The sequence below is a fragment of the Ursus maritimus genome, unplaced genomic scaffold (genome assembly GCF_017311325.1).
Source record: "Ursus maritimus isolate PB19 unplaced genomic scaffold, ASM1731132v1 scaffold_2, whole genome shotgun sequence".
Classification (NCBI taxonomy): Eukaryota; Metazoa; Chordata; class Mammalia; order Carnivora; family Ursidae; genus Ursus; species Ursus maritimus.
The window spans coordinates 63,099,654-63,120,139 of record NW_024424452.1 but is presented as its reverse complement, the minus strand read 5'-3'; the positions used below and the strand labels follow the sequence as shown (position 1 = coordinate 63,120,139).

At 38.3% G+C, this 20,486-nt stretch overlaps 1 protein-coding gene across 1 annotated transcript in view; it reads right to left on the bottom strand.

Moving 5' to 3' along the window:
• FMN2 (formin 2) overlaps window positions 1–20,486 on the bottom strand; it is a 357,463-nt gene that overhangs the window by 240,927 nt on the left and 96,050 nt on the right. The gene's annotated exons all lie outside the window — the stretch shown is intronic.

The window sequence follows — 20,486 nt, the reverse complement described above, 5'->3', positions numbered from 1 at the left end:
TTCACCCACCCAGCAAAATTAAGAAATGTAGCCACTTCCCATTTCAGGGTGAAGGATGGATACCAATAGTAATACCTTCTACCTGGAGCTCATTATTGTAGAGCGTTACTATACTTTCCTGAATGACACCCAGGAGAAATTTACAATAACGTTTCATGATCAAGTCCACTGGGTGGATCAGTTGGGAAATGTTTCTTGGAAATTTTTTTCTCCAAATGCACTATTGTTTTTCTAACTCAGGTGTCACAAGCTAGATCCTTTGATCTAACACCAAATAGAGATATTGGTATTATATATAAGACTCTTCCATATGTCAAGTACAGTGTGAGTGTTCAGTTGGAGTCTAAAGAGTGTCCAATTCCACAAAATACCAAACACATTATAGATTACTAAGGACTGGATTTCTTACTTCCTTATTTTTCTTTGCCCACTTTTGCCTTTCTTTCCATCTGTACTAGTTCTCAGATGAATTTCAATCAATTGACAGTTTATTTCTAGACAACTAATTCTGGAAACAAGCAATAGCTAAAATTTTGGAAATATGTATCCTGAGGCTACAAATAAAATCATCAGGACATTATCACTTAATAGAGACAATTATTTGTTGTTCTATCTGGGATAGTCTTACTTAACCACATGTCCTCAAATTCTAACGCCCACTATCTGATTAAGGACTATGGAGTTTACACACCCTAGAAAACAATTTCTTTCTTTTTTTATTTAAGATTTTATTGATTTATTTGTCAGAGAGAGTGAGAAAGAGAGAGAGAGAACAAGCAGGGGGAGTGGCAGGCAGAGGGAGAGGGAGAAACAGGCTCCCTACTGAGCAGGGAGCCTGATGTGGGGCTCAATCCCAGGACCCCAGGATCATGACCTGCGCCAAAAGCAGACTTTAACTGATGGAGCCACCCAAGCATTCCCATTCTTTTTCTAATGAAAGTTCATACTTAGGCCCAAAATACTGTCCAATCTCAGGGAACACACAAGTACTCACTTGTTTAGCCTTGGTCTTTGTGATGGTGTCAGAAATAGGTTTTTTCCTCTCCTTCACAGCAGTTTTAGAAAATAATTCCTCAAATTCATGACAATCTATGGATGGCTCTTCAATCTTTTCCCAAATAAGTGAAGCACTGGAGTCTCTAAAGTTAAGCAAAAGACCAATGAAATAGCCATCAAACCAAACTATAAGATAGCATCATAAGCATAAACAAAAATGAAGAACAGAAGGAAAGAAGGGCAAGAAAGAAAAAAAGGATGAGAGGAAGTCAGGAAGGAAAGAAGTATGGAAGGAAGGGAAGACACGGCAAAAGGGGGGAAGGAGGGCAAGAGGAAGGCGACAGGAGGAAAGAATACTTTTTTTTTTTTTTAAGACTACCATTTGTTTTATCAACTTGATGAGAAAGTTAAAATACCATCAATACAGAATGAAACCTTTGTCTAGGAAAAATAATTTCCAGTAATTCTTAGTTATCAAGCAAGTCACTGTATAAAAATGTAGAAGAAAAACCCCTCTATCAGCTCTAAAGGCAGGAATGTTTGATATCTCACAATTCCAACCACACTGATCAGCTTTGTGGGTTATGTATGGGTTTAAAAAAGGAATTACTTTATGACCCAAGGTGGCACCCTCCATCTCTCTACCACTCCCCTCCACCCCACTTTTACGTGACTTCAATGACTGCGGATTCAAGTCATACCACCTAAAAAATAATAGATTTTTTTTTTTTAAGCAAAGGACCAACAAAATAAAATAACTTCATATAAGGTATCTGGATAAAATGAGTTTGGAGCATGGTTTGAAATGGTGCATGCGTGTATATAAGAGACATGGCAATCATACAAAGAATGAGCTGCAAAGTTAGAAGTAACCAAACTATATAGATTCTTCTCCCCTAATGTGGTTCAGTGAAGAGAAAATTAGTTTTAACAGATGAGAAGGAAGCCTGGTAAATACCCTATTCTAAATGCGTGCCACATCATATAAAAAAATATTCAAGGAATCATGAAAAGTTAGAACAAGGAAGTCCAGTGAAGTTTAAGGAGTATGTTTTGTCTGCTGCTGACACATTTCTCAGCCATGTGTCATAGCACTTTCCCAGGGATCAGGGGACATCAGCCATGGACAATGCATGGATAAGTAATATGCCACCAGCATACCTGGTGGGAAACATCCTTTTATAAATGTCATTCCCAAGTATGATTTTATGACTTCACACTGTGTCACCAATTATCTATAGAAATGCCAGGAAATTCCCAAAACTAAAGGATTTCACACATGGCATGTGGATATGCATATTTTTGCATAGCACATCCTTGAAGATAAAGACCACTGCAAACAAAATGGAATAGTAAAACAAGACTGTGCCTTCAAAAGGATGCCAAAGATATCCTCGAGAGTCCGTCTGTCTTAAGGATTTGACTTATATTTGTAAGCTATTTGTCGGAGTGAAGTTCTGGAACTAGGCAATACAGCATGTATGCTAAAAAAAAATATATCCCTCCATTTTTACAAGATTGATCCGTAACTATACATACACCTACATCTTATACATTGATACATATATGTCATTTGGTTTATACCTCTGATACTTCTAGAGAAAAGCTTAAAATTTTAAATAACAGATGTTTCACTAAATATTAATGTAAAAAATTCTACAGACAAGTTTCAGGACAGTACTTGAAAATACATTAAATTATAATTTCCCCAAGAGTTTTAAAGGCAAACATTCCCTCATATTGACAAACTGCAAAGATGAGCTCCAATTCATGTTACCTTTTACTATGCAGTTGAATTCTCGTCCAGTACAGAGGCTTCATGGGCCGACAAGGCTCTACTGGCTGCTTCCTACTCCCTCTGTCTTGGTTCAGCCCTAATCCAAACAAGCCAGCTGGCAATGGAGGAGGAAGAAAGCCACACACTTGTGGTGCTGATAAAGTGCTACTTCCAACTTGAGCGGGGAGTGTAGGGCCAGATCCAGGAAGCAGAGGGGGTGGGGGAATGCCTGTTCCAGAAGTGGGAGGAGGAGCTGGAACAGATGGAATCCCCATACCTGGCAAAGGAGGAGGTGGAGGAATCCCAACTCCAGGCAAAGGAGGGGGAGGAGGTATTCCCACTTGGGAAAGAGGTGGGGGAGGAGGTATTCCTTCACCTGGCAGGGGAGGGGGAGGAGGTATTCCCACTCCAGGAAGAGGGGGGGGTGGAGGTATTCCCATACCGGGAAGGGGAGGGGGAGGAGGTATTCCCATACCAGGAAGGGGAGGGGGAGGAGGTATTCCCATACCAGGAAGGGGAGGGGGAGGAGGTATTCCCATACCAGGAAGGGGAGGGGGAGGAGGTATTCCCATACCAGGAAGAGGGGGGGGAGGAGGTATTCCTTCACCTGGCAGGGGAGGGGCAGGAGGTATTCCCTCACCTGGCAGGGGAGGGGGAGGAGGTATCCCCACTACAGGAAGAGGAGGTGGGGGAAGTATTCCCTCACCAGGCAAAGGAGGGGGAGGGGGTGGTAGCATTTCTGTACCAGGCAGAGAAGGAGGTGGGGGGATGGCTGTACTGGGCAGAGCAGGCCCTGTTGTGCCAGGCAGAGGGGGAGGTGGGGGAACCAACACGCCTGCTGCAGGCCTGGGGCTGGAGGACTCTGTACAAGGCAGAGGTGCTGAGGGTTGGACGCTGTGGCTGTTTTCAAAGGAAGAGAAAACAGAGTGTTGATGGCTGGTTTCAAACTCTGTATGAAGAGAAGGATGGGAAGGTTGTGACCCGGCCTGTCTTTGACTGTCAGACCACAGAAGGGATGGAGGTGGTGGAGGCAAAGTGGGCTGATGTGTGTCGAGCTGGACTGATATTCGCCTTGGAGACACAATCAAAGAAATCTCTGAGCAGAATTTCGTCTGAGGTCCAGAAGGTGAGGAGGGCATAGCAGAGTCTGCACTTTCGGGCCCAGGTGGGCAGGAAGGACACGTTGGCAGTGCATTAACAGAAGGCAGTGTTGGTATCCCACCCTCTTCTGTCGGGGACGTCTGGATCGACTTTGCCTCTAAAATCCTCTGATGGCATACATCCTTTTCTCCTAACCTGAGAGCTTCAAGACAGACACCTTCTATGGGTGCCACTCCATTCTGAGCCCCATGACGGCTGCTGGCCGCCTCCCCATCCAGGGCAGGATACTGCTTCTCCAGCTCAGCTATTTTGGTCCTCAGATCCTCGATGGTCTGTTCCAGTTGCTGAATTACAGTGGCCTGTCCTTCAGACTTCCTGTCGAAGACTTCCTGAAGGGCAACAAAGTTAAATATAGTTAAACAAAAAATAAGGATAAAAAAATATTAAAATAATAAAATAATTTTAAAACTTGTGAAATATATTTGTTTGTTGTAATACGTCCAGAAAGATCCCTCTATAGAAAGATACTGTTAGTATTTCTATGTATCCCCTCCTTTCCACCCTTGGACTTCAAAGTGGTCAACACACATTACCATAAAGTCCAAAAGCCCTTGTTTGTCTAATCTTTAAATGGTATCACTGAAGACAAGTAGACCACTGAGAATAGGGGAAAAAAATTCTGAGTGACAAAACAATTTATTTCCAAGACAGCCTCCTCTCATACCTGCCCAGTAACACTTGCTCTTAAGATGTTACCTAAAGACATTTTAAATCCACAGTTTTAAAAAATTATCACTACCTTTTAAAGGTAGTCACTGAGAGAGTGTCCAATAAGATTATTTGAAATAGCTTCGACATCCATATGCACATGTATCATTTCACTTACATCATGTTTACTGTAATTTTAATCTTTTACCAAAGGCATTTCAGAAAGTGATACCTACAACTCTGCACAATTTATAAAGATGTCTGATAACAACTGTGCTAATGTATGGGTCACCCTCACCTCTAAATGGTGTCTTCCTTTCCCAAGGCATAGAATCAACCAGAAATCCTTTAAGAAAAAGAAAATGCTTTGGGGTCAAAAAAGGGGAAAGCCCCATGGATAAATTAAATATGAATAATGGATGAACAAAATGAAAAGAGAAGAGCAAGCCATGGGTAAAGAAGAGAGTAGGAAAAAAGGAATAGGAGAAGGTAAAAGAGATGGGAGGACAAACTCCAGCTGTGGGAAGCTGCAACGCCAGCCAACTGCTCATGCAGACGTGGTTTTGCTCATTCAAGGCTGGACTACAAGGCAAAGAGAATGTGGAAGAGTTCTCCTACTGAGAGCTGTTTCCCCAGAGTGTCCCAGGGCTTTCCATACATGATCCTAATAGGAGCCTCCATTAAGAGCTATAGTCCACAGACACACACATCTATTACCTTCCCCACATGGGAGCCTGAAGCTGCCATTCCAGACCCGCTCTTTACAAACAATGGAAGAATAATTAAGAGATAATACCAAGATTATGTTAAGTGTAAAACTAAACTCATATCCTGCTTGCCCAAGGTTAAACTCTGGATCCAAGAAAACTCTCCAGAAAATAAAAAATAAACTTTTTATTTCCCCTTTATTAAATCCAAAACAAATACCGAACCCATCTGCAATGGAAAAACTGCAGATGAACAAGACAGAAATGTTCTTTCTGTAAATGTATTTACTATATTTACTATAAATGAAGCATTTTTGGTGTTATGCATATATTTGTTAAAAATCTTCAGAGCTAGTTCCCCATCCCTCCCATGGGGAGTAAAGAATGTATAAACTTAATAGTCTTAATACTAACTCCTGTTACTTCTTCCCTGGAAACTCTATTCTTTTCCTACAACATTTAACTTACTTTAGATCAGTTATGATGCATGTTGAGAACGAAAGAGAACCTGTAACTTCAGAGGCATGGTCCTTACACAAGGTGCTTTATTTCCCTATTGTCATATAATGCCACATGGTCCTTACTATGGAAGAAAACTGAAAAGGAAACTAACTTACTTTTCAACTAATAAAGGAATGTAATTCACTTTAAATAGGCAAAAATTTGAGAGGCACTTTTTATTTATTTGTAAATACAAATATTCATACATATATGTATATAAATATATATTTAGATACTTTGTTGCTATTTTTCATCAATGTCTACACAAAAGACTAAAGTATTACAATGCATAGTTTGAGAAATCGTTCCATATATTTTCTAAATAGTCCACGGTAAAAAAAAATAACTATAGTAAACAATATCTTTTTTGACTACTGAACTTCATTCCACTTTCTAATTATGATGCTAGTAATTATAAGAACAAACCAAAAGCCAAAGACTAGCTCCCAAATTAATCCCAATACAACATATAATTACTCAGTACTTCTTCGTTACGCTGGATTAGTAAAATGTATAGATTATTTTCATTTCTCCAGGGTAATCTTAAAAGTAAAAAGATTAGGTGATGAAAGGCACACATGAAGTAAATTCTGGAAGAGCTTTCTAAACTTGTTTCTTAAATGATATTACTGAGTCTAGCTCTTTTTCATCATAGATTTGAATATAATGAAAGCACCATATGACCTATTCTTAAGGCCTTTACTCTCAGGAGCAAGAAACATAATAGACTTTCCTAACACAGAGAAGAAGACAGAGACTTAGACAAAATGCCAAGATGGAGGAATTCATCCCGAATGATAAGGTCACAGCCAGAGATCTAACTGAAACAGATATAAGTAATATGCCTGATGGAGACTTTAAACAACAAACATAAGGATACTCACTGGGCTTGAGAAAAGCATGGAAGACTTTGGGGAAACACGCAGAGATAAAAGAGTTAAAAAACAGTCAGAAATGAAAAATGAAATAAGTGATATTCCAAACAGACTGAATGTAAGGAACACAAGAATAGAAGAAGCAGAGGACTGAATAAGTGATGCAGAAGACAAAATAATGGAAAATAATGAAGCTGAAGAAAAGAGAAAGAAGAATTATGGAACACAAAAATAGACATAGGGAGCTCAGTGACCCCATCAAATATAATAACAGTCATATTATAAAAGTCCCAGAAGACGAAGAGACAAAAAAGGGGGGAGAAAATTTATTTGAGGAATTCATAGCTGAAAATTTCTCTAATCTGGGGAAGGAATATAATGAAAGCAATATAAAAGTAAAGGACATGAAGAGAAGGAAGAGAAATAAGAGGAGGAATTAATCCTAAATCATAATAGCCTATCACAATAGCAAGGACTACACTTCTTTCTACATGGATTTATGCTCCCACATTTACAAGCCAAGTGCTCCAACACAGCACTCAAAGCCAATGATCATAGAAGATCATAGTACCAGTGACTGGAAAGATCCTGAGATTTTCAGCCTTTCTAATTACTCATACAGCCAGCAGGGAAAAGGCAAAGAGTATTCCATTACACATGATATACCAGGAAAAGACTTCTTAAATGGAATCAAGACAATTTGGCAGTTATTGTGGATTGACTTTCCCAACCTCCAGCTCCCTCTCCTTCTACATGCAGAAGTGGGAAGAAAAACTACATTTACAGACCCCCTTGCAGTTACATGCATCCAACTAGATGCAGTTGCACAGAGATTTAGAAATTGGAATGAGATAGGAGCCATGCTCCAGTGTCCTTCACTGTTCTGTTAGTGATCAAGAGCTGCTAGCAGGAAGCTGCTCTGGAACATTCCACTGTCCACTCTCCAGTTTCCAATGGTAGCCTCAAAGGTTTTAGCTTCCCTGGTATACCAGTTGTATATGATCCCTTTGAAAAGTTTCAGCCTAGAAGTTGATCTTTCAAACTTTCTAGCCTTTTCATGAAAAAGTTAACTTCATATAGTAAACCCTTCTGTTTAATATATACAGTATGGTTTCTGGTTCCTCAATAAAGCCTGACTGATATAACCATGTACCAATATTTCAGAATAAAATGTGGAGGGAAAAAAAAGGCCCTTCCTGTAAGCAACCTGAGGTAATCTCTAAAAATGGTTCACTGTTCACTTGATCCAGAAAATCTAACAACGTCATGCAAATCAAGAGGTTCAAATTTTCATGTTCACTTTAAGAACACTAGTGAAACCACCCAGGGTGTGCATATGGGAAAAGCCACTAAGTATCTGAAAGATGTCACTTTACAGAAGCAATGGGTGCCATTCCATAGTTACAACAGTGCAGCTGGTAAGTGCGCCCGGGGCCGAAGAGCGGAGCTGGACACAGGGTCAGTGAGCTGGACGCAGGGTCAGTGGCCCAAAAAGAATGCTGAATTTTTGCTGCATGTGATTAAAAATACAGACAGTAATGCTGAACTTAAGGGTTTATATGTAGATTATCTGGTCCCCGAGCACATCCATGTAAACAAAAGCCCTCAAATTTGTAGAGCTCACAGTCAGACTAACCCATACATGAGCCCCCATTTCCACATTGAGACGATCCTTACTGAAAAAGAAAAGGTTGTTTCTAAAAGAAGAGGAGATTGCACAGGAAAAAGAAAAAAAAAGATATCCCAGAAGAAAATGAGGAAACAAAAACTTATAGCCTAGGAATAAATTCAGCATAAAATAAATGCAAATAAAAGTGGTTTTATTTTTAATTGTGGAAAAACAATCCTCTCTTCCTAAAAATAATGAAAAAATAAAGCAACTATGTCTTTATTTTTAAAACAATTTTTTCTCCTAATGGTAAGTATGAACAAATTGTTAGAATTAAAATGATTCAAGTGTTAATTTTCTACAGCACAAACTTTCTAGCAAATGTATATAATACTATGATATGTGACATCTTTTATGAAAAGATGGTCATTTTTTTATAGCATTAGAGAAATTCATCCTTTTCCCCAGTTACCTCTGACATTCCTCTGATATGCAAACTAATCTTTTCAAATGTACATGTCCATTTTCATCCTTACCAAATTAACTAACTCTGTCAGGTACTCATTAATCAATCACTTTTCATGTGATTCAGGTTGTCCAACCCCTTCCCTGACTTCAGAAAATTCTACACCTTCTGCAAGATTAGCAATTTCACCTTACACCGTATTTGGCTGAAAACGTCCACAAACATTGATAAACTGGCACTGCGCAAACTAAAGCATGGTACATGGTCCAAGTCAAGGGGGGGTAGATTTGGGGTGGGGCCTAATTTTACAAGTGGTCAATTTATTAGAGTGTGTTGTTCTGTGATGTATTTTACTTATTTTTTAAATGAAGTGATAATTGAGGACGCTCAGATAAGAAAAAATCAGAAAATAAGGGAGTGACACACTCCATAAGCTTCACAGGTTTTCAAATGTAAGATACAATAAGAACTAGAACAGGGAAATGGCAGAGGAAATAGACAGGAGAACAAAACTTCAAAACTGACTTTGCAGTAAATATGGTGGTGACAGGCTTGTGGTGCCAGGAAGGTGGTGAAGTCAACGAATTTACAGAGAGTAAACAGACTGCAAAGACAAAAGGCTGACGTTTGTGTAGAGAATTGTTTTGTGGAGATAATTATTATACATAGAGGACATGGAAAAAAGTTGGAGTGAGAGACTATCTGCTTCTTACATTAATCCCAATGTAGAGAAAACAAAAAACCAATTTGCTGAAATCCTGATTCCCCTCTATGACCCTTCAAAATCCCAGCCCAAATCAACATTACAATCCTCCTTTTCCATTCCAGGAAACAGCAATTAAACTCATCTCAAACTTTAACTGATTAACCCATAAAATAAACTCAGCCATCTATTCTTACAGAGTAGCCAAATGTATGTAAGATTTTTGGTTTTGAATTCAGCTGAGTCTTCAAAGAATCTTATCTGACCTTCCTTATCCAGGGGTATCAGTCGAGGGCTAGCTGGCTCGAAGAGAGTACTACCAATTCCATCCTCTGAGACGTTCTACAGAGCTATTTAGGGAATATTAGCTATTTAGTATTGCTTATCAGCAGTAAGAGTTGGTTTCCATTTGGGTTATATTTTTCATTTTTTTCAAAGATTATTAAAGAAATTTACATGGTAAATAATAGCTTATTATCAAGAAAAAAATACTGTCTATTCTCTGGCCATTTAAACAAATGTCCTCTCAGGGCCCACCCACAAAGCTCAGATTTAATCTCTCAGAGCCTGCCAGGCGCTCTGTGGTCCATGGAAGGCCCTCAAGTTGAGAGCCTGTTCCTTGTGTCCTGTGCCTGGTACTTAATCTTCCATCTCTTTAAGGGTATAACTAGATAGAGGCCTATCAGATCCTCAAAGGATTTAACAAATGCTAAAATGTACTTTCTACTATCTTTCTACACTTTTCAAAAAGACAGCATTTCCAGTAATTGTGTGACAATTTACCCAATGCTAATGGTTCTCAGTATTAAAAGTTAAAATAAACAAATTTTTTAAAAGGAGAGTAGAAAAAAAGTAATCATTATAATTTTGCACAGAATCCAAATAATGGATGTACATCCCTATAAATGGGAGAAAGATAACAAATCTATTTTAGTCATTCAAAACAGTATCTAATATACCTTATGTATGACCGATGTTGAGATTGTTTGTATTTTAAAATATTACTTCAATCCCCTAAATCATTATAAGTAGTAAAGTCTGCCATCCACTTTGGCTGAACAATTATATACAATACATCAGCCAAAATTCTTCCATTCCTGTATAATCTTATATGTGGGTGGTGATGGTTAGTTCTTATAAATTGTTTGAACGCTTGCATATCACAAAATACAAGTTTCCATTAAAAAATAAAATGTTCACCAAAATTTTTTTCCAATTACAAGATTATCTGATTCCCAGAAAAAGAAACATTAATGTAACATTAAGGCTAAAGCTGTCAAAAAGGAAGCCAAGATACACTCAAGTAAAGCTTTTGTTAAAAAGTTAATTTGCTTTGTCTTTGAAACTTTATGATGCTTGTAATGTAAGCAATACTTTCAGAAACTGGAATATAAGACCAGCTATTGGTAAGTTAACACTGTGATAATTTATTTTGTAAGTGTAAATATGAGATATGTAATTTATTTTCTATCATATTCAGATTTTCAAGTTTTGCTAAATTCTAAGGCCATATTACTGCCAAGTTAGGATACCTCTAGACATCTGTAAAATATAAATCCTACTCTTCACAGAAGCATATAAATTCTTTATTTGTCATGACCTAAATTCTTTTTTTTTTTTTAAGATTTTATTTATTTATTCGACAGAGATAGAGACAGCCAGCGAGAGAGGGAACACAAGCAGGGGGAGTGGGAGAGGAAGAAGCAGGCTTCCAGCGGAGGAGCCTGATGTGGGGCTCAATCCCAGAACGCTGGGATCACGCCCTGAGCTGAAGGCAGACGCCCAACCGCTGTGCCACCCAGGCGCCCCTGTCATGACCTACATTCTAAACAACATTTTAAGGTTTTGAACAAACCAGTGGCATTTCAGATTTACAATAAACTAACACATGCTACACATGATTCTACAGGAAAAGAAACCCAGACTTTAAATAGATAAGATTATAGACAAAAATAAAGTACCATCAATTTCAAGTTTGAAAAGGAATTTCAAGAAGGGAGGGAATATCAGAACACATGGTAAGGAGAAAATAACTTACCTAGGTCTTCTTAAAGCAGAACTTATTATGGAAAAGAAGAGTTTCACAGAGAGCTAACAGGACACCTCTGGAATCCTTACAATGAAAAGATGAACTAGTGAAATTATAATACTATCAAACTGGAATGGATGACAAATCTCTTCCAGTCCCTTCATTGCACAGATGAGAAATGTGAGGGAGAGGGATTACTTAGAACTCATAATTGGCTGTATTCCTTTTAACATCTCTTTATTGCAATAGTTGGTAACAATTTGATCAATGGAAAGTCAACATCATTAGCAAATACCCAAAGTAGAAGTAATAAATGTGTTTGGGAAAGGGGGTCAGGAAAAAGAAGAGAAAGAAATGGCAAAGAGAACCTGCCTTTTTGGTTCCCCCACATCTTCTGAATTTTCTCTCCAGTTACTTGAGCTGAAGTCACGACAACATTTTGGACCATACTCTGAAGCAATATAATCCCAAAGAGCACAAGGAAGAAAAACACTGTTTTATGATAGTTTCATTTTCATTAACGATCTGTGGATATGAAGTGCAACTCAGTTTTCCACCTCCTCACCACCTTCCTTCCTTCACATCCTACTAATCTCCAACATCAAAGACTTCATAAAAAGCAAAGCTCAGAGGAAACCAAATGGGATGGATTAGAAACGTTAGAAACGTTACAGCGGTGAAGCTGCCTTCCAGCCCTGCTGTTCTCCTGCAATTGCAGTCCCAGTAGTCCTTCCTGTTCTTCTTATGGTCTATAATTTTATATTCTCTCCTTCCCATTTCTTTTTTCTCTGTTCCCTCCTTTGGATTTTTTGGGGGGAGTAGGGTACCAAACCTACAGTAACTCCAAAGACTGTCCTGAGCCCACTATCCTCTCTGTATACATCAATTTCTACGTCTTTAGTCTTCATGTCTACAGGATTATTTCCAGGTTTTCCTCTCCCATCAATACTTCACTTCCATATTGTGACTACTTAGCTATCATTGCTTTTTGATTACACTATATTTTCCTTAAATTTAAAATGCATTCATTTCCAAAGAAATATTAACTCCCTGCCTTGCAATTCATCTAGGCTTAGTAATATTCTTTAATCCTTTTTCTAATCCACTGGGCTCGCAACGTGTACCAGAATCACATGGAGGACCTGTTAAAACACAAATTCCTAGTTCTCACCCTCAGAGTTTCCAATTTAGTAGGTCTGGAGCAGGGCCTGGGACTTTTCATTTCTAACCAGTTCCCAAGTAATGCTAATGCTGCTGGTCCAAGGACCACACTTTGAGAACTACGTCAGTGTATGTCCTAGATATAGTTACCAAATCCATTATTTCGACCTTTGGCTGCTACCTTCCCTTTTATCAGAACAGCACCCTAGTTCAGATTCTCCTTACCTGACAGTGCGGATACGTCGAGAGTTTAATAACTGGTCCCCCTTCCTGGCTCTACTTTCCCTCCTCCTATTAATTCTACATTCTCTTGCCAGGTAATTGTACCTTAAACGTCAACTCATGTGCTTTCTTGCTCAAAAACTTATGGCTCTTATGCTCATATGCTCAGCATAAGACATTTTGAATTCTCTACTTGGTCATAAGATGTCTTTCACAGCTTGTAAAAAGTAGGTATCCTATTACCCACCTTGCCTACTGCAAAAGGATACTGTGAGGATTACATAGATGCAGTCAATTACCATTATTCACAGTTGTTATACTCTATCAAGTGAATAATGAATTATGGACACTCAGCCATGGATCCTAAGGAAAATACAGAGTTAGGTTCCTACAAGCCTTTGGCCACAAAAGTTTCATCAACTGATGGATACGTAACCTTGTTTTCTCTACAATTCTGTCTAAAGTCATCTTACGTAACATGTATTGTAGATTTATTGCCATTGTAGTCACGCAATAGCACTCTAACTCCTGTCGGAATGATACACGCATTGTCTCCATGCGGCACATCACACTTTCCTGAACGTGGGAACACTAGACATCCCCGCGGCACTATGCCCAGGGGGCCATTTTAAACAGTGAGACCAACAAAAAGCACACAGAGGCAAAAAATATGGCACTAAATAGATTGCAAAAGAGATGTTTGCTTACAGTATGAGCTGAAACAAGCAGGCAGAGTGTCACCTGGTTCCACCTGTCTGGGAAAGTGCACGTAGACAACTCAAACTGCTCCCCCCTTTGTGCACGTCTACAAATGAACATGAAAGCCCTGTGAGTACTGATTTTAGGGCTACAAATACTGCAGACGTGTATTCTGCAAATACAGAATCTATGAATGATGAGGATCAACTAAATTACGAAAGCAACTTTCAAAGCCAGATATAACAACCATAGCGACAAAAATAACAGCTAACATTTTGAGTGCCTACTATGCGCCAGGAGCACATAAGTTAATGCATTTAAATGACTGCACTTAAATTAATGCATTTAAATCTTACAGAACCCCAATGATAAAACTTTATAGATGAGGAAACTAAGGCACAGAGAGTAAAATACTATGCTCGAATTTGCCAGTTAAAAGAATAAGTGGTATTTATGCCCAGGGAAACTGGTCTAAAGCCCACATCCTCAATCACCATATATGAATAGAGGCAAATTTTCTACCACTCCCCAATAAGCACCCTTTGCTCTAGTCAGTGTGGTCTCCTACAAATTAGGCATTCATCAAATATTTTCTGAGTTCCTAAAAAATGTCAGGTGCTATGTTAGATACAGGAGGGCAAAGAAAATAAGGGCAGTCTTGGTTTTAAGGAGCTCAACTGTCTATGACACATGCATAATTCAACCATTATGGAAAAATAAGATAAGTACAGGGGGTCCCAGAGTAGGGATGCCAAAAGGAGCCTTCAGATTGAAGTCTCAGGGAAAGTGTCTAAGTGGAAGTGAAGTTTAACATGAGTTTAGATTAAGAAACAGGAATTTATTAGATTTTAAAGAGGGGGTAAGAGTACAAAAGAAATATATAAAAAGACAGATATGAAGGATCCTAATATCAGGTTATTTTCAGAAAACTAGGGCATTTTCTAAGGCTGGAACAAACCAAACGTAGGAAATGGTGGTAAGGCTAAAAGATAGAGGATGGCAAGGAAAAGCCTGTATGTCAAACTCAGGATTCTGAATTTTTTCTCAAATGTTAGGAGCAGTCATTAAATGAGTCTTAGCAGATATCAGACATAAGTAAATCTGGATTTTAGAAAGACAACTCAAGGCATTGTGGAGGAAAGATTAGAGGGGATTAAGAGAGGAAGTACAGAGCCATGTTGGGGACTATTCCAGCAATCCAGATAACACTGGCCCCAGACGGAGGCCCAGGAGGTGGAAGGCAATGCTGGGTTGCTAGATGAATAAACTAAGCCCCCTCTTAACATCTCCTGGCCACCTGGACTACTGTGCCTGTTGTGCCCTCCCCCAAACCCCCTGCCAAAATGCCGCATTCACTTTCACTCTAGTGCCTTTATTCTCTTTACTCCTCTGAAATTCTCACTCTCCGTCCCTCTACCTGTCCAAAAATCATCACTTTGAAGACCTGATCTAAGTTTTACCCTTCCTAAGAAGTTATCCTTAATCACAATTTCTCAACAATATTCCCCCTCTTTTAAGCTCTGCAATACGATATTACACTAAACACCTCAGCAGAATCACATTTCATCTTGCAAATCATTTCCTGTATATGAAAGAGCCTGGGACCTTATAACCATTTGTATTTCCTTCAATACCTACCACAAATACTTTGTACATCCTACTTCAACAGATGTCCAACAAAGGATAAGCAACCCTTATAAAGTAAGAACTTTTATCGGCTCAGCTATCTTCTCAGGTCACAGTCTATAGGACGTCAACAATGTTGTCTGGTACAAATGAGGTGTATACTACCTGACACTCAGCAGAACAAAGACACAACTTCATTTCCCAGCCCTACTGACCTAGAGAAACGCGAAAACGAAGCGTAATATCTAATGCTTTCCTCACATTCTCATCTCAGATTTTAACTGTTTTCCAGATGCTAACTGCTCTTCATTCTTAAAATTAGTAGAACAGTTTCCCTTTTCTCTTTATTTCTGGAGTTAAAATGTTGGGGGTTTCTACAAAATGAAAATATATTTTCCAGAAAAATCCTTTCTTCCCCTTAACATATTCTGGTAAGAACCTTGCCCAAATGTTACCCATTTTCAATGTCCTTCATCTCTACCCTTTCCAACCACCTCTCACTCTGCTCCTCTCCAGCCTCACTGGGTCAAAGTGTTTGTGAAACACCAAAGAACGATCCGTCTAAGGTAAACTTCAAGGACTAGACTGACTCATGTTTTCTCCCCTCAGCCATGTCTCTCCCTCTCTCCTTTAACTCCCATTTTTCTTACCCTGGTTTATACTTTAGTTGTTTACTTGTCTTGTAAATCGTCATTTTGTAGGTTTTTAATAACCATGGAAATTCGTATTGCTTTTTGCCTTAGAGTTTAGAAGGAACTTACACTAAACAATATTTCCAACCCTTTGATATGTGTGATATGTTCCAACAAAATTCAAGTGGCTTCTTGTTTTTATGTCTTCATCATTATCCTCTCAGAATTATACTCACCCCACACCTTTCTTTTGATCTGACTAATACTTCTTTTATTCTCTAAACTTTTCGATTCCAAGACACATGTGAGTAATACCTCAAGAACCATCAACTGGGCTACCTCACAATTACTCACATCTGTTTCCTTGATTTGTCCCCAAATAAAGACGTTCCTGAAACTAATAATAAATTGTACTGAATGGTTATTGTATGAAGAGCACTATAACAGCACTTTAAGAAGAACCAATGGAAAACAATATTTAATTCCTCAAATAAGTTTGCAATCAAATTAGGCATCAAGGGGACCCAGGAGCTGATCAGAGCAGGATCCTAAGAGGAGAGTTTGTAAGCCAGTTTCAAAGGAGGTTAAAATTGGACTGAGGTAGGATTTTGCTGGTTATCTCAGGTCATAAGCATTGTGCTGACCTTTGAGAGTTTATCTGCATATAAACAATACAACATAAGGGATAAGAGTGCTGATACTGTTTAATTTCTTTTTATTATCCAGGACTTTGTAATAGACATGGCCGTTCACAATTAATAAAAACTATAATGTATAGAGAGACTCAACGTTCAACTTTATCAGTTCTTACCCAAAGCTTGAATTTTTAAAAGTCAAATTTTATTCTATTTACCTTTCATCTAGTCCATTTGCATTAGAAAGGTGCGAGGAGTTTTAGGAAAATGCTTCAAAGCACAACCTTATATGTACAGTTGACCCTTGAACACACGGGAGTTGGAGGTACCAACCGCCCACACAGTCAAAATTCCATGGATTACTCTTGACTTCTCCCTAAACTTCCCTACCTATAGACTGGGAGCCCTAGCCATAACATAAACAGTTGATTAACACATACTGTGTATTTATATGCGTTATATACTGCCTCCTTATAATAAACTAAGCTAGAAAAAAAATATTAGGCAAATCATAAGGAAGAGAAAATACATTTATAGTACTGTATTTATGGGAACAAAACCCACACATAAATGAACCTTCACAATTCAAACCTGGGTAGTTCAAGGGTCAACTATAATTTCAAAAGCAAAAAGCAAGTTAAAAATTTGGCAGTAACCAGTTTTGCTATCGTATATTAATCTTTAATATGGGAACAACCATTTTTAGAGATAATTATATATTGTAGAATATAAAAGGGTTTACAGTTTAGTATTTCAAATACCAAAAAATATAAAACAGAATTGAAAGACAGTCCTATTACAGTTTTTTGAAAGAATCCTTTCAACATAGCAGATTTTCAGAACGTATCTCTTGAAAATAAATAACCAATAAATGAGGTCCTAAATAATGTAGTTTTATCTGAAACCCCTCTAATTCCACAGGGCCATCAATAGAAGCCCTCAGGGAGAAAGCTATCGTTCTTCCTTTTTGCCGGAATGCCAACTGTATTTGCTTTAAGCATCAGACTCTCTGGCAACACCACAGCCTTCCCCTCCTTTTAGTTGAGAAAAGGCTTTATGAGTCATGTGCTTTTTCTAGGGATATGGAGCTCTCTGAATTATTAACTACAGGGAAAGAGTAAAAGTCAAAACTCATTCAATAAATTCCAGTGTGTTCAGATTGAGAGAAACAGGTGCCTGAACTCACATCTGAAGAAAAACTTGGAGGGCGCTTTCCAGCCCCCTCCATGCCTCTGACTAAGCAGTCCTAGAGGTCTCGCATTACAACCAAGCACAGAATAACACAGGCAGCCTGGGGTCGACCAGAAAACCTCTTCTGTTCATCATTCCTACAGACCAGACTGGCTAAAAACCTCCCAGTTCCTTCGGTAAGGTAATTTAGAGAGATACAGAACTGCCATCTAGTGACTAAGAAGAAAAAAGCAAGGTGCTTTATACGAAAAGAAAATTGTCAGGTGTTTTTTCTTTTTTTAAAGAGCAGTGAAACACTAAAGTTAGCAAAACTGGCACAACTTAGCATACCAAAGTTATACTAAAACTTAAAATGTACGGGTAAACTAATGAGTCTCTCCATGTGCTTCTGAAACATCTTGACATCTGACCCTCACAAATGATATAGTTTAAATACAGAATAACTTTTAAAATAAACTTCTCATCTACCAATCTAATGATTTTGGCAATAGCCATAGGGCAATTGCTCCCGTAAAAGTATGATTTTTTATCATAGTGTAGCGAACATGAGGTGTAAAATCAAAGAGGCTTATATTCAAATCCTGGCTCCTAACCCTTTCCCAATATTGTGACTGTAAGTAAGTGAACTACTACAAACGTCTTCTTCTGTATCAGTTAAATACGAATTATGATAGTTACTTTAAAGGACTATTGTAAGACTCGCATGAGACAATACAGTAAAAGAGTATGTGCACAGCAGATTGTTAATTAATTCTAGTTTCCTGTAGGACTTTGAAGGCCAGTTACTTTAAGCACTTATGAAACTTACGCACGTCTAAGAAAAGAACCAACTCATAAGCAAACGTATGACAAAGAAAGCAAGCGACTTAACCTCAATTGCTTCCAAATATCATTTCCTCTCAATTAATTGTGTTTTCTGGCTTCTAGGCAGTTCACTGGCAACAAGGAAAGAAGATGTGAAATTTAAATCAATCTATTTCACCAAAGTTTCCAAAGCTTTAACATCAAGCGTTTGTAAATCACCCAGTGAGTCAAGTTTCCTGCTTATTATATTTTACCATGGTTCACAGTTCAAGAGAAATAGAAAAATCACTATAATTTTACACACATGAGTAGATATCTTGAATCTTAATACATAGAGCAACGTTGCACGTGTGTATCATTTTTGGTAGTATAGATTATGTTTTGCTGAGGCTTTCTTTGGCATTATCATATATAACAAAAATTCAGTAATATATGCCCTGGAAATAAGAATTTAGAAAAATCCAGGGGCACCTGGGTGGCTCAGTCGTTAAGCATCTGCCTTCGGCTCAGGGCGTGATCCTGGCGTTCTGGGATTGAGCCCCGCATCAGGCTCCTCCACTGGGAGCCTGCTTCTTCCTCTCCCACTCCCCCTGCTGTGTTCCCTCTCTCCCTGGCTGTCTCTCTCTCTGTTGAATAAATAAAATCTTTTAATAAAAGAAAAAAAGAATTTAGAAAAATCCAATATATTATCTCAGATCACAACTCAGTCATGCCTCAAAAAAGAAAAAAAAAAAAAGGAGGCTTTAAAATGAGAGGATATTTTGAGGGCACTATTTTTCTTAATTATTTCTGAATTTATTTCTCCTCACCTCTTTTCATCTTTCTTCATCTCAATCACTGCTGGCTAATCATTACACAGTTAATTAAATAGCCATCAGCTGCAAACACCATCCACCTCCAAGTGCCCTGGCCTCATGTAGGTCTCTGCTCTGACAAAAGCTAGGAGACCATGTTTCATGACACTACCCTTAAGAGTGTCCTTAACTGTAAAGTAACGGCCAACATAGCTACATTTTTGAATTATTATTATTATCATATTATTATTATTATTATTTTAATTTAGGGAGAGAAAAAGAGCACCATGGGGTGGGAGGGCACAGAGGGAGAGAGGGAGTCAAGCGCTCCACACCCAGCACGGAGCCTGAGGTGGGGCTCAGTTTCAGGACTCTGAAATCATGACCTGAGCCAAAATCAAGAGTCAGATGCTGAACTGACTGAGCCACTCAGATGCCCAGTTCTTATTATTTTTTTTAATGGAAATATAGTTGACATGCTAGTTTCAGATAGATAAGACAGGTGAAGGGGATTGAGAGGCACAAACTTCCAGTAATAAAATAAAATAAGTCATAGGGATGAAAAGTATAGAGTAGGTGTCAGTAATATTGTAATAACTTTATAGCTGTATTTTTTAAAAATATGAGTAAGTTTTAAAATGAAGTTCTTAACCAATGTTATATCCTCACTTCTCCTCCAGGGGGAGCACAACTTTTCATGTACAAGGCAGGACTGCTGCTTTCTAAAAGGGAAGCCGTTTTTTAACTTGGGAAAGTTCTCAAAAAACACCAAATTCTTTAATTTTACAGAGACAAATACTATGTCCCAGATAGCTTAGGATGTTGTTACATCCTCAGCAGAAACAGAGCTGGGCCTAGAACCTGGTGAGAGTCTTCTCTACAAGACCATGCTGGAGGACAGACTCTTCTTACTGATAATTCCTAATACTAAGTTATTTTCAAAAGATTAGTTGGGAGAAAGTATAAATCCATTTTTTAAAAAAATGGTTTTGTACCCAAAAGAACAACTGCCATCCACAATTGCTATTCCAGATAAGTTTTTCCTTTCTTGCACTCTTTTTTTCTTTGATAGTATTTTGACATAAGGGGGAAAAAAAAAAACTATAAAATTTGGCTCTTTTAGTAACCAAGAAAAAAGGTTTCTGTGGAAATTAAACAGACACTAACTAATGTTTCATCCACCAAAGCAACTTAAGAATATGATTTGATTTTAGAAAAGCTCTGGCATTTTTTTTTAAACTCGTATCCAT